This window comes from Lynx rufus, unplaced genomic scaffold (genome assembly GCF_022079265.1).
Source record: "Lynx rufus isolate CCGP_SWC_20201006 ecotype Redwood Valley unplaced genomic scaffold, mLynRuf1.p SCAF_14, whole genome shotgun sequence".
In the NCBI taxonomy this organism is placed as follows: domain Eukaryota; kingdom Metazoa; phylum Chordata; class Mammalia; order Carnivora; family Felidae; genus Lynx; species Lynx rufus.
Genome location: NW_025814828.1, coordinates 30,390,880 through 30,404,596, shown reverse-complemented (window position 1 = coordinate 30,404,596; position 13,717 = coordinate 30,390,880). Strand labels below are relative to the sequence as shown.

The window sequence follows — 13,717 nt, the reverse complement described above, 5'->3', positions numbered from 1 at the left end:
TAGAATACAGGACAAAATCACATAGAAGACATGTCCTATGTTTTGCGGATGTCAGTCCTAGATGAAGTCCATGTCTGAGGCAGGGTCTTGTAGCACCAAGTTTTTCCAGCAATACTCAGAGGGTACCCCATAGTTCTGTGGGTGTCAGGGTTCAATGGCTTCCAGGAGGAAGAAGGAGCTGAGTGGACAGGACTCTGGGCTTGGAGTCCCCATTTTACCTACATGGCTCACTCCTCCTTGTTTTCATGGATCAGATTTCTGGGGAAAGCTTCAGCTGGAATAAGTAGTCACATGGCTAAAATTTTCACAATCACTGTCCCCCAGTTAGGTAAAGAATGTGTCATGAGGTTTGAACCACCAGGGCCCTGGACCCAAGATTGCCACCAGCTCCTCGCTCTGTATGTCATGAGAAACTTGAGTTACTACTGAGCTACCAGCTGCCCAGAACAGACACATTAGTTAGAGGAGGTAAGTGTCTGTGTATTGTGGTTGTAAGCTCAGCCTTGAACAAAGGCTGTTAAGAGTAGAGTCCTACGAAGGACCAAGATAGCAGATAGGCAACTGAAAAATCATTATAACTTCATATATATTATAAGCCACAAATACACAGGCATAGGTAATACAAAGTCAAAAGCACAGATAAATGCTTAGAAAAAAGAGCTTAAGGAAACATAAGAAAGTTTTCTCTAATTAGTAGATTTATGGGTGAGGACTTTCTCCTTTTAAACTCTTCCCTGGATTTATTGTGTTTTGTGTAATTTTGGCTTCCAATAATTTTGGGGAGGAGACAGAATATAGGCCACCATATGCACCACACTTGATTTTACCTCCACCTATATGGCCTTGCATGACCTCTCTTGATCCAGCCGAACCTAATCTGCAGGGACCCTCTCCTGATAGCCATTTCCATGTTTTCTACTACTCACAGGACATCTCCACCTGGACAGCTGGGAGAAGCTCACCATCTACATGGCACACGCTGATGGATCCACTACACCCTGCCTCATCTCTACCTCTAACTGAAATTGCCACCAGCTCTTGCTCCTCAAAACTTATCCTCAATCTCAGCTAACAACAGGCCATCTTTAGAACTCAGAATCATTATAGACTTTCCCCTACCCTTTCATATAGTCCTTAACATCCTACAATTCAAATCTGTCCCCTCCTCACCATCCTTGTATTCATAGCCTGAGTCAGGTGCCTTGCTATTTCGTTTTGTTTTCTTTACTTAGTGTTTTCCCTCAGTATATGTTCAATAAATACTTGCTAGATGAATGAATGAATCAGTCAATCAATCAAAGTATTAGAGGTAACATTCACTGATTCAAAATAATCCCAGGTAGAGCCTCTGGCTACCAGGGAAGAAACCCAAAATGTTAGAACTGCTTACCTAACTTGTGAATTCCCATGGGAAACTATCACTGAGAATGTTATCACTGATGTTTCTTTCACTGCCCCTAACACCCTCATCTCGCACATGGGGATGCTGGCAACAGGATGGTACATCATGCTTCACTCATTGGACCCCACATATCTCCATCATCCCCTGTCAGTGTAACAAGGAAGTGTGGCATCTCCATCACCTTATCACATACTCTGCAAATATTTGTTCCTTGGCCCAATCTGCTGTGCCAGGCAATATCTGGTGGTGACACAGGCCAGCAAACACAGACCCAGGATACCAACCTCTTGTGTGCCAAAAATTCAGGAAGCATGAGAAGGCAGTCTGAGTTAGGAACACCATCTGGATTGTCTTTCAAGACATGTCCATAGCTAGCCCTTGTAGTCACTGAGCTAATTACCCCTAAGGCATTCCTCTTCCAATTTCTCCTTCCTTGCCACTGTATATCCTCTTCTACTACTCATGGTACTCCCAGCCTGTCTCAACTGTGTGTCATCATTCACTAACCGCACCCATTCACACAGCTTCAACCTCAATGGAGGGCGTCTGCCGTATATAGGGTAGGAAATAGTTGTCTCCAGGAGATGTAGAGATAGCTTCCAGCCCAGGTACTTTGACAAGGGTACATTGGAACCCCCAGAGTCATCAGGAAATGTTTCTCTACTAGAATCCATCAGTAACATCATTAGATGACACAGAGGAACCAGTTATGACTGATTATGTAGAGAGGATTCTAAAGTAGGGTGGGATGTCTGATAGGCTTTGGGTTCTTTCATCTGTAGACCTGCCCACTTAGATCACTCGACAATTTCCAGCTGGTGGAAGTGAGTCAGAAATTTTCCAAGCCTATTTACATAAGTCTCCTTGTACGTCCCACCCTGATCCACCACTTTCTCCCCTTATGGTCACTTCTCCACATGATGCTGAACTTTAAGATCCCCAACTGCTAGCCTCCTCTATGTTCTTTGGACGTTTTCATGGACTCTGAAATTGCCCTCCCCTGCCATCCTCCTCATGCCCCTCTCTATCTGGGAGTGTCCTGTCTGGCCCAAATCTCTGGCACCTGGTTATTCTAACCAAATCTTTGTACCTCAATGGTAAAAGGAAAATATCTTGTTGACATCAGAGTTCTAAAGGCTTGATCAGAGGAATCCTGTGACTCAGAACATTGCTGCAGAATTTCAGCTTTATATGGGGAAGAGATTAAGTTTACCTTCTGCTTAACTTAATTAGAAAATAGGGAAGTACAAATTAATATGAGACATTTTTTCATAAGTTTGACAAAGTTAAAGGATTTTTTAAAAAATATGAAAATAGAGGGTATTTACATATATTAATTGTGAAATATTAATTGGCAGATAAGTGGGATGATATTTTGGCAGTATTTATAAAAATGTACAGTTTTCATACCCTCCTCACTTTATCCCAATTTCTGTTTGCTATATCTTTCTTATGCACATTTGCCCAAGAACTAATGTCCAAAGATGTTGATTCATTCTATTAAGGATAGAAACTAATGGGAATACTGATGTGTCCATCAGGAGGAAAATAGTTTAGTTAGGGAACATACATACTTTAGAATCCTAGGGAGTAGTTAAAATAATGAGGTGGATTTATCTGTGTTGTCATGAAATGATGCTACATTCATTTTATTAAGTGACAAAGGCAGGTGGGAGAACAGTATGTATATCACTATCCAGTATATTAAAATATCACAGTATGTTTTTATAGCACGTGTATGCATTAAAAAGCTTAAAATTGTCTTTACAATAATATACACCGTATTTTTTTCTTATAGTTAGCTCTGAGGAGAAAGCTTGAGTTGTAGAGGAGCATAGTAAAGGGAAGGGATAGACTTATGTATGTTGTTAGAAATGTTTGCAATGAGAATATATGCACTATTATTACCTTTGTCATTAAAATTTTTAAATAAGCTTAACAACATAAATATTACCTGTTTATTAGCTGGGTAAAATAACTGCTAGCTGATGCAAAACATAAAACATAAAATCTGAATGACTTAACACAGGTTTATTTCTTGTGCAAGTAAAATTTGATGTGATTTGGCAGTGGATCTTCACCAACTGGTGGCTCAGAGACTTAGGCGGCTTCTGGCTTTGTCTTGCAGTTCCACCTCCATCTTTGCCACTGAATGGAAGAAAGGGAGTGGAGGTGGTGTCCTGGATCTCAAATGGGTGGGCCAGGAAATGACAAATACTGCTTCTGGCCAGAGTAGTCACATGATCCTTCTTAACTGCAAGTAGCCTGGGAATGTAGCCTTCCTGTGAACCCAGGAAAAAAGGCAAGAAAGGATGTGGGTAAGCGCTTGCAGTCTCTCCCTTTAATTGTTACATAGTAGGTGCTCGATAAAGAGCAACTCTTGAGTTTTTTAGGACAACAGCCCTCTTCGTTTCCTGCAGTAGTTTCTGTGAAGCCCAGTATTGGCCTTGCAATGTACCACCTTTTTTAAGCTCCCACTATATGACGAGTACTTTCAAGTACAGGATCATATCTGATTTTTAAAGGAACCTTATAGGGGCGCTTGGATTGCTCAGTCAGTTAAGTGTCAGACTCTTGGCTCATGGTTTGTGAGTTCGAGCCCTGCACTGGGCTCTGCACTGACAGTGAGGAGCCTGCTTGGGATTCTCTCTCTCTCCCTCTCTCTGCCCCTCCCCAACTTGTACTGTCTCTCTCTCTCTCTCAGAATAAATAAATAAACTTAAGAATGAATGAATGAATAAATAAATAAATAAAAGAACGCTGTAACCTCCCCCAACAGGAAAGGTTCACCCTTGTTCACTCAGCACATTTCTGTACTGCCCTTTGCAAAAACCTCTATAATTTCAGCAGGTGAGAATTAGCTCCTTCTTTTTGCTGCATGGTCAGTATCTTAACTTGGGAGTCTCTACTATACACCACCTGACTGAATGCGCCTGAACACCTGCATAGTGCTAGTAGGCACAGTGAAAACCAAGATTACCTTCTGGGGAAACTACACAAGTTACAGATATCAGAAGAATAATGCATTATTTTTTTTTCTTTTTTAATCAGTACAGCATATTAGGCCAAGGAACCAATCCTTGCCTTCTCAATTCCTCCTGCCTCCTAGGACTTCCAGGGTGAGAGGAATTAGAGTCAGGATTTATAGATGTTTGCTTACACAGTGATTTCCATGGTCTTGCCCCATGTATCCCTTAAGGGTGAGGCTTTGGTTTTTGACCACAGAGGTATGCTCATTCATTGGTATATCTTTTCAGTGGCTAGTCCCAAATATGACACCCCATTAAAATCCTACTGCACATATCAAGGTGGTTCCAAAAACTTCTCTTATTTCAGATTTGCATCCAAAGAATCAATATGTTCTGTGCCTACTCAGACTCAGCTCACAAGCCTACTTGTAAAACACTTTGAGAGTATGGTGAAGAAGCCTGTCAGGGAATGACCATGTACCTAAATTTCACTGTTCAAAGAGAAGGGGGTATAGCAGAGGGATCCCATGGTGAAGGTCAGCCAGGAGATACCTGCAGGGAATTGGAATACTCTGAGTCAGGGGGCAGATAGGTGATCCTGGAAAGTCTGTTCCACTGGGAGCATGGTACAGTGTCCAGAGGAGGATACACTGAAGAGCCGGCCAGCAGGTCAGTTTCCAGAGTTGGACAGGAGGGCAACTGGGAAACACTCAGGGGATGGGCACCATAATGTGGGCAAGTGTTGGGACTGTACACGTGTGCCAGTTACTGAGCAGAGGCAGCTCTCAAGGAACCCTGGGGTGAGGCAGCAGCACTTTGGGTCAACGAATGTCACATACAACCCCCAAATGGTGTGTGATTCTCATTTTCACGTTCCTTCTCTGTATCTATCTGGTTTTCATACTTTGGCTACAAGGTCCTTTTTTTAAATGGAGAAGCGTTATGGGGTAATAAGAGAAATGAGTTAACAGAACATTAGGGAGGAGTAGAATAGCATGGGCTTTAGAAGAATCCAAACAGGAGGTCTAGTTCCAACTCTGTACATTCTAAGCCTATGAATTTATACACATTTACAAACTTTCTAAGTCTTACGCTCTTCATCTGTGAAATGGGCTTGATAAGACTTGTGTTGTATGTGTGACTGTTAGAAAGTATGTATTATATATAAAGCCCCTGGTACAGTGAGTGGTATGCCTTGGGTCTTTGATGATTGGCAGTTATTACTATGATTATTTTGACCCCAGACATTGGTGCCTTCCTCTCTGGGATTTGTTTACCCAGGAGATGTCAGAGACTATGCAGTGCTGTAGGACACGGCATACCAAACCAGTCCAAATGGCTGCTTAACAAAAAATCCTTGGTAAATCCAACCCAGTAGAGGATAGATTATTTAATCTGGGCTTGGGAGAGTATTTCTCAACTGAAGGCAACTCAGAATTCCTAGAATTTGTGTCAAGGACCAACTCCTTCCCTCCTTCCCCCCTTCCCAGTTGCCCTTCCAATAACCCATCCCTATCTTCATTTACTTACCTCCTCCAAAAATCTAGGTCTTGCTTAGAGCTTGCCAAACTATACTGAACATAACTCATTCATTGAATAGTATAGGCTCTGGATCTGCAAGCTCGGGGCAGAGTTCCAGCCCTGTGGCTTTTGGGTATCTCACCTCAAGGAAGTATCACCCTTATTTCTCAAAAACTCGTTGAAGATGGTGTTGATGAAACATCTAATTTGTGCATTGTGTTCAACTGCACTTGGATAAGGATGCAGGGTATCTTCCATTTTTGTTCCAGGTGGGATCTGGTTAACCCATAATCCCAAAGAAGCCGCTAAGAATAGTTTTCCATCCTAGGCTTTAATCTCTTAACTGTGAGACATACCATCTGACGATCTGACCCCTGGTCACCACTCTCATAGTCTCAGCTCATGTATTAAAGCTTAATTTACAATTATCTCCCAGTGAAAGACTTGCTGTTTCCCAAGGTCACAGCCTGTCTTGTCTTGGGACATTTTACTTGACTGCCTTCATATGGACCCCCAACTCTTCATTCCTTTTTACTTTTTCTTTTGGTATTAAAGGATACCTACCATTGTCTTTACATGATTGTTGATCCTAGCATCTAAAATTATATGGGAAGGCAGTGAGTCTTGTTTATCCTGGCATCCCCACTACTAACACAGTGCTTTCCAAAATGCAGATGGATGAACTAATATTTGGGGAAAAAATAAGCCTGTGCACATGGAATGTAATTTATTAAGATTTATTTCTCATACATTTTTTTTTTAATTTGAGAGAGAGAGTGAGTTTGGGAGAGGGGCAGAGAAGAGAGAGAGAGTGAGAGAATCTTAAGCAGGCTCCATGCTCAGCATGGAGCCCAATGCAGGACTTAATCCCACGACCCTGGGATCATGACCTGAGCCAAAATCAAGAGTTGGACACTCACCTGACTGAGACACCCATGCCCTTCTCTCATATATTCTTAAATAATCTAAGCAAATGCATGTATGTGTCACTAAATTTTACAGAATGGGAGATTAAAAGGGTTAAGGAAAGCTAAGAATTGACCATCTTGACCCAAATTATTTTACTGCTGAGTTCTTTGATAGTTCCAAAGAAATGCCTATTTGAATATCATTTATCTTTTCCAGATCACAAAATAAGATGGTCAGTTTTACAAATTTGTTTTACAAACAAACAAAACTAGTATTCTTAAATTTCATAAATGGCAATAAATGTATGACCAGTGTCATTCATAAACTTAGATCCTGGAGCTGATAAAATGCTACATTAAAGGGAACAACATTTGAAAATGAACTCTCCCTACCATGAAGAAGATAAACCTCCATGTTAGCCATATAGAAGAGGGACACAGAGACGTTATACATTGTGTTTCCTATAGCCACACCCCAGCCCTCCACTACTTAGAAGACTAATTGTTAATTGTAATGACAAAGTGAAGAAACTGCTTCTGACTTCACTAGGGATGGGAGACGCTGCTGGATCTGGCACTGGAATGAACCCTCTCGGAGGCAGTAGTGCTGGCCCTGTTTGTGCCTCCAGTTCAGGCTCTCTCTGCTTCATCTCTCAAAGCCTCCTCATAATGGAATGGGAAGCACCTGGGGTCAGACTCATGGATCTTGGTTAAAAACTCCAGCAATTTCATGTTGCTGGTTTCACTGTGGGCTCTGTGGCCCCAAAGGAATTCTTAGCATGGAGGATCACTGTTGGGTACCTGGTGGTACTCCAAGTACTTTTCTTGCACCAAATCTTTGGTGATGAACTTCCTGGGCTCCCCAAAAATGGAGTGTTTCCTCCCAGAATATAGGTCTCTCATATTCAGCACTTCTCAGGTCTCCTCAGTGGCACAATTGCCCTTCATGAAGATCACACTGAGGATAGTTATCAGGAGGCTGGTCTTGGGCATGCTCTCTTCACCCCAGAGCCTCAAATCGTAAGCAAGTCCTAGTTTGTTGACAAGGGCATAACTGTGGCTGGTGGGGTCCACCTTCTTCACATCAGCACCAAAGACCAGCTCCATGTGCTCAGAGGCTCTCCTGAGGATCTCAAGGAAGTTGTCCTTGCACTCTTTGATGACAACATCAGTCATGTGTGCCTTTTTGATGGGCTCTTTCATTTGATACTTGTGCAGCAGGAACTGCACCAACAAAGTCACCTTCTCATCTAGAGGGTCTACAGGCAAGTTCTCAGTGTCTGACAGGGCCTTTGATGAAGAAGCTGAACTATCTTCCTTTTCTTGGCTGGTGGAGCTCTCATCTGATATGCTTGGCGAGGTGGGTGTGATGACAATGTAAGATGAGTAGGCACTCTGAGGACTCTGGGGAGTACTGGGTATTCTAGCAGCCAGAGCTTCCTCCATATTGCCAGGCATAAGAGGACAGGGTGAGGGAGAGGTCCCCTCCACATCCTTGGAGACCTGTGTGGCCTCAAGGCCCTGGATCTCATTGTGGGCATAGTGTTGTTCCTGTGTGCAACATGGAATTTCCTGATCCTGAGACATCCTCACTCTTGTCGGTGGAGCAGGCAGGAGGGTGGATGATAGGGGACCATAACCTAGGAGTAAAGGGAGGATGTGAGTGGCCTCATCTGGTAAACTCAACTGTGGCAGCTCTGATGAACAGTGCCTCCACCTTCCCTGTGGACAGTACTCTAGAGCCTCACAGATCTCCTGTGCTGTTATGTAAGAAGCTGGAAGAGGGAGTGAGAAAGCTCCTCAGGGTGCAGCCAGCTGACACAGCCAAGGTTTCCCACAGCTGACAACAGGACAGGTAGGATCCATTAGGCTCTGTGGATCTTAGGCTCTGTGGGATCTTTTCTCTTTTAGAGTGAGTAGTCCCTTCTGTCTTTCATTAAAATCCTCAGTGTGACCCCAGGGAGTATCTGGGACTCTATCTATAGACCCAAGGGTTATCACCTCAGAAGGAGACCTTAGTCTCCTTGAGTCATTTGAGTTAAAAGAAAGGGCCTGCTTCTGATTCACAGCTCTTCTCAGAACCTCTCAGCCAGGAAAGTCACAGGAATGACAGATAATGCGGGAAAAGAAGTAAGGGGGTGCCTCATTAAGCTACACCTTCCTGGGCCTCCCAGAATTGCTTGAGGAAGCCAGCTGTCTGTTGGGGCTCTATTGTTCTTTTTTTTAATGTTTTATTTATTTTGAGAAGGAGAGAGAGAGAGGTACAGAGAGCATCCCAAACAGGCTCTGCACTGGCAGTCAAGAGTCCACTGCGGGGCTAGAACTCATGAACTGCAAGATCATGACCTTAGCTGAAATCGACAGTTGGATTCTTAACCGACTGAGCCACCCAGGTGCCTCGGGGGCTCTGTTGTTCTGGCATGTGTGGTACCCTCTACCTCAAGGTCATAAATTTGACCTTGACAGAGACTAAGATACTTAGTCTGCTAATCCGAGACAACAGCCCTCAGACTCCTAAAGCCAAAGTCAGAAAACACCAAAGTCCAACAACTGTTGCAGGGCCTACCCAGTGTGACAACATAAACAGGGCTCGGTAGGGCCTGTGCTATTCTGGAGTGTCTGATTCCTCCTAGTCCTTACTCAGTATCTTACTTAGATTCCTACCAGGGGGTCTGGGATTCCCTTTTATGTTTACTTGAGGCTGCACCTCTCAAACAATGTCCTCACCACCTTCACACTCTCTAGGCAAAAGTGAGGGGAAGTCACTCCTGGCCACCCCATCCTCTTCCCAGGGCAGACATCAGTTCTGAGGGGCCTTCTCTATTCTGGTGGAAAGACCTCCTTATTCCTTATTCAGCATTTTACCTTGACTCCTGGCAGGGTCTGGGACTCCTCCCTCTGCTCACCTGAGGCTGCCTTCCTCAGAACAGACCTCCCCTCCCTGAAAATTCAAAGTAGAAGTCGGGGGGGCAACTCAGTCTTACAGCTATTCTAGGGCCTCCCAGAGCTCATGGTGGGGACTGGGCTCTTATCTAGGGGATCCCTCTGTTGTGAGGTGGGTAGTTGCATCAGTCTCCACTCAGAGCCTTATGGCGAGAGTTGGCAGGCCTGCCATTTCTGCCTCTGCTGAGACCTCCCTCAGAACAAAGTACTTACCACCCTTAGATTCTGAAAGCAGAGTCATTGGATGCCAATTACAGCTACTCCTGCCCAACACCTCCCGGGGTGCCAATAGGGTTCAGGGTCTGTACAGTCCTTTCCAGTGTGGAGTGGATGTTCATTCAGTCTTCACTCAGCATCTTACCTTAAATGTGGTAGAGGCTAGGACAACTCCTCTCTTGACTGAAGGCTGCACTCAGACTCCTGAGGAAAAGCAAAGGGAAAGGACTTCCAGGCCTGCCCTCTCCCTACTCCCAACTCAGCCTCGACCCACCCACGGCTGACAGTAGACCTCTAAGTGGCCCCTCCATGCTGGCAGAAGGATCCCCTCAGTCCTTACTCAGTCGTCCCTCTGTTGACTTGTGGCCATACCCCTCAGACAAAGGCTCTCACACCCTCAGATTCCTGAGGCCCCAGTCATTGGGTGCCTCAGGCTGACAGTTACTCAAGGAGTTTCCTGGGATGACAAAAGGGACAGAGCTTTACTCAGTGGGGCCCCCCTATTCTGGTGGTGTTGGTTTCCTCATTCACTGTCCTCGGATTGACACTTGACCAGTCTTCGGACTTCTTCTGTTGATAGAGGCCATGCCTTTAAGTATTGGCCTTCACCAGCCACATTGAAAGTGGAAATTAGGGGACTTGCCTTCCACTCCTTCTCCTGGTCCCCTCCTCTGCTCACTCCCCCATGGTGCCAGGGTCCTCCCCAGGAGGACAGCAGGAGTAAGGTTCTGTGGGGCTCCTTATATTCTGGGTAATTAACCTCATTCAGTGTCTGCACCTGGAATCCCTTCAGGCCCAGTGATTCCTCCCTTCACCGAACTGAGGTTGTGCCCCCATACACCCAGACCCTCACCACTGTCAGATTCCCAAGAGGCTGGAGTCAGAGGGAGCCTCTGATAGTTATTCTGGAGCTTCCTATTGCCAACATGGTGGAACTCTTAGAGCAACTTCCATTCTGGACTCAGGGGTGCCCTCAGTCTCAACCTGGAACTCTTCCCTCTACTGACCTAAGACCACACCCCCTTAACTCATGGCCTTCGTTGCTTTTAGAATACTGAGGCCAAAATCAGGGGATGCCATTTCTAGACACCTCTGCCGAGAGTCTACCAGGGCTGACAGCAGGGACGGAGCTTTATGTGGTCCTTCTCTTCTGTAGCAAGTGGTTCCTCTAGTCCTCACTTAGGGTCGATACCTTGGCTCCAGTCTTTTTGATTAATTACTTCCTAAGCAATGCCACCTCCTTGCCAATCTGCATTTGCCCCACTGACTCTCCTAGAGGTTGAGTCCAAGTTCCAGGCTAGACACTAAGTGGTGAAGCTTCAGCACAGCACTTAAAAAACACACACTTTCCCAAGGAGTCCTTTCCCAGACAGTTGGGAGCCTTCTGTTCTAAAAGACTTATTTTCTACAGGGAGCCTCGAATAGACACATATGAACATAGAAAAGTGTTGAAGTGTTTTTGAAACGATTTATTATTGATCAGAGTTAAAATACTAAAGTTGTGTTCTATGACTATGTTCTCACTGCAAACGTTTCAAACATTACAGTCAAAACAATTCTCTCTTGCCTTTTCAATCCTCTCTGCTACCTGCACCACCATATAACCTTATTAAGAATAAATTTTGTATGGATATAATTGTGCATTTGATTTACATAAATCAAATTTATGTAAATTACATAACTATAACAATAAAGTAAGTATGGTTTTGCTATTTGCTTTTTCATTCAGTTAATAATCCATCTTGAGTAGTGTTCCTTATCAGTAGAGTGGCCCTAAAGTTTGGAAAACCAGATAGTATTATTTTATTGGTATTTGAAAATTGAAGATGTTCTTGATGGCATTCTATATGTTGTCTCTATTTCTAGACTGTATAAGCTGGCTTTATATATATATATGCCATTTTTTCCTTTTATTTAAAAAGTAAAATAGATGGCTATGTCTACAATTAAAACTCTTGTTCATATTTGTCTTCAGATATTTTCATGAATGGAAAGAGTGTTGAGATATACAGTTAGTGTGCTAGGAATTGCACATAAGGGTTATTAGGCCATCCTTTACATGGGCCATGAGAAATGTGATAAACAAAAGGTTGAGTACTGCTCAACTGTATACTGTACCTTTCTATTTTTTTATAGACTTAACTCTGTATTTTCAGTTTTTGATCTTCAGGGTCAGTCCACAAAGCTTTATTGATCACGGTGATGAGATACTCACTAATGTATTGGAAAGCACATATGAAACAGGATAACCTATACTGATGTCCAAAGGCCCCCAGGCAAGATCCAGTGAGGGATTTACCATTTGCACTTTGAGAGTTTACGATTTTACTGCTGTGCTGAGTAAAATGATTTTGTCACCTAATCCACCTTGCTATGGAATCATTTAAAAACCCTATGAATTTGTTTATTTACATTTCTTTTCTGAGATGAATATGAGAGTAAGACAATCCACCTTTGGTGCCTGCATTTGATTCCTTTTATCTACTCTCATGGACTCTATTATTAGCATAAATTAGATTTAATTTCTCCATTTCTTACATATATTTGCATAGATTTAATTTCTCTGTTTTGGGGTTTGAAGAAAAATACTATTCATAGACTACATGGAATTAATGCCATCTAGAATTTTTTTTTTTTTTTTTATGAAGTTTATTGACAAATTGGTTTCCATACAACACCCAGTGCTCATCCCAAAAGGTGCCCTCCTCAATACCCATCACCCACCCGCCCCTCCCTCCCACCCCCCATCAACCCTCAGTTTGTTCTCAGTTTTTAACAGTCTCTTATGCTTTGGCTCTCTCCCACTCTAACGTCTTTTTTTTTTTTCTCCCTTCCCCTCCCCCATGGGTTCCTGTTGAGTTTCTCAGGATCCACATAAGAGTGAAACCATATGGTATCTGTCTTTCTCTGTATGGCTTATTTCACTTAGCATCACACTCTCCAGTTCCATCCACGTTGCTACAAAAGGCCATATTTCATTTTTTCTCATTGCCACGTAGTATTCCATTGTGTATATAAACCACAATTTCTTTATCCATTCATCAGTTGATGGACATTTAGGCTCTTTCCATAATTTGGCTATTGTTGAGAGTGCTGCTATGAACATTGGGGTACAAGTGCCCCTATGCATCAGTACTCCTGTATCCCTTGGGTAGATTCCTAGCAGTGCTATTGCTGGGTCATAGGGTAGGTCTATTTTTAATTTTCTGAGGAACCTCCACACTGTTTTCCAGAGCGGCTGCACCAATTTGCATTCCCACCAACAGTGCAAGAGGGTTCCCGTTTCTCCACATCCTCTCCAGCATCTATAGTCTCCTGATTTGTTCATTTTGGCCACTCTGACTGAATGCCATCTAGAATTTTAATGCTTCTTCATTTTGTCTAGTATATGAGTTCATGCTATATCTCATTTCAAAGCACATGTACGTTAAAATGGTAGAATTCTGAATTACACTGCTTAATTTGATATATTTTAATAGCATATTAAATAAAGCTGACAGTGGCCAATGCTATACATTGAGTCAAAAAGCTGAAATAGAATTTTTTTTTTTAAAGAAATTTTGAGACATTTTTTTTTATTTTTTTTTCAACGTTTATTTATTTTTGGGACAGAGAGAGACAGAGCATGAACGAGGGAGGGGCAGAGAGAGAGGGAGACACAGAATCGGAAACAGGCTCCAGGCTCTGAGCCATCAGCCCAGAGCCTGACGCGGGGCTCGAACTCACGGACCGCGAGATCGTGACCTGGCTGAAGTCGG

At 43.3% G+C, this 13,717-nt stretch overlaps 1 pseudogene; it reads right to left on the bottom strand.

Moving 5' to 3' along the window:
- Positions 1-7,430: 7,430 nt before the first annotated feature.
- LOC124509153 (melanoma-associated antigen B16-like) lies at positions 7,431-8,387 on the bottom strand (annotated as a pseudogene).
- Positions 8,388-13,717: the final 5,330 nt, after the last annotated feature.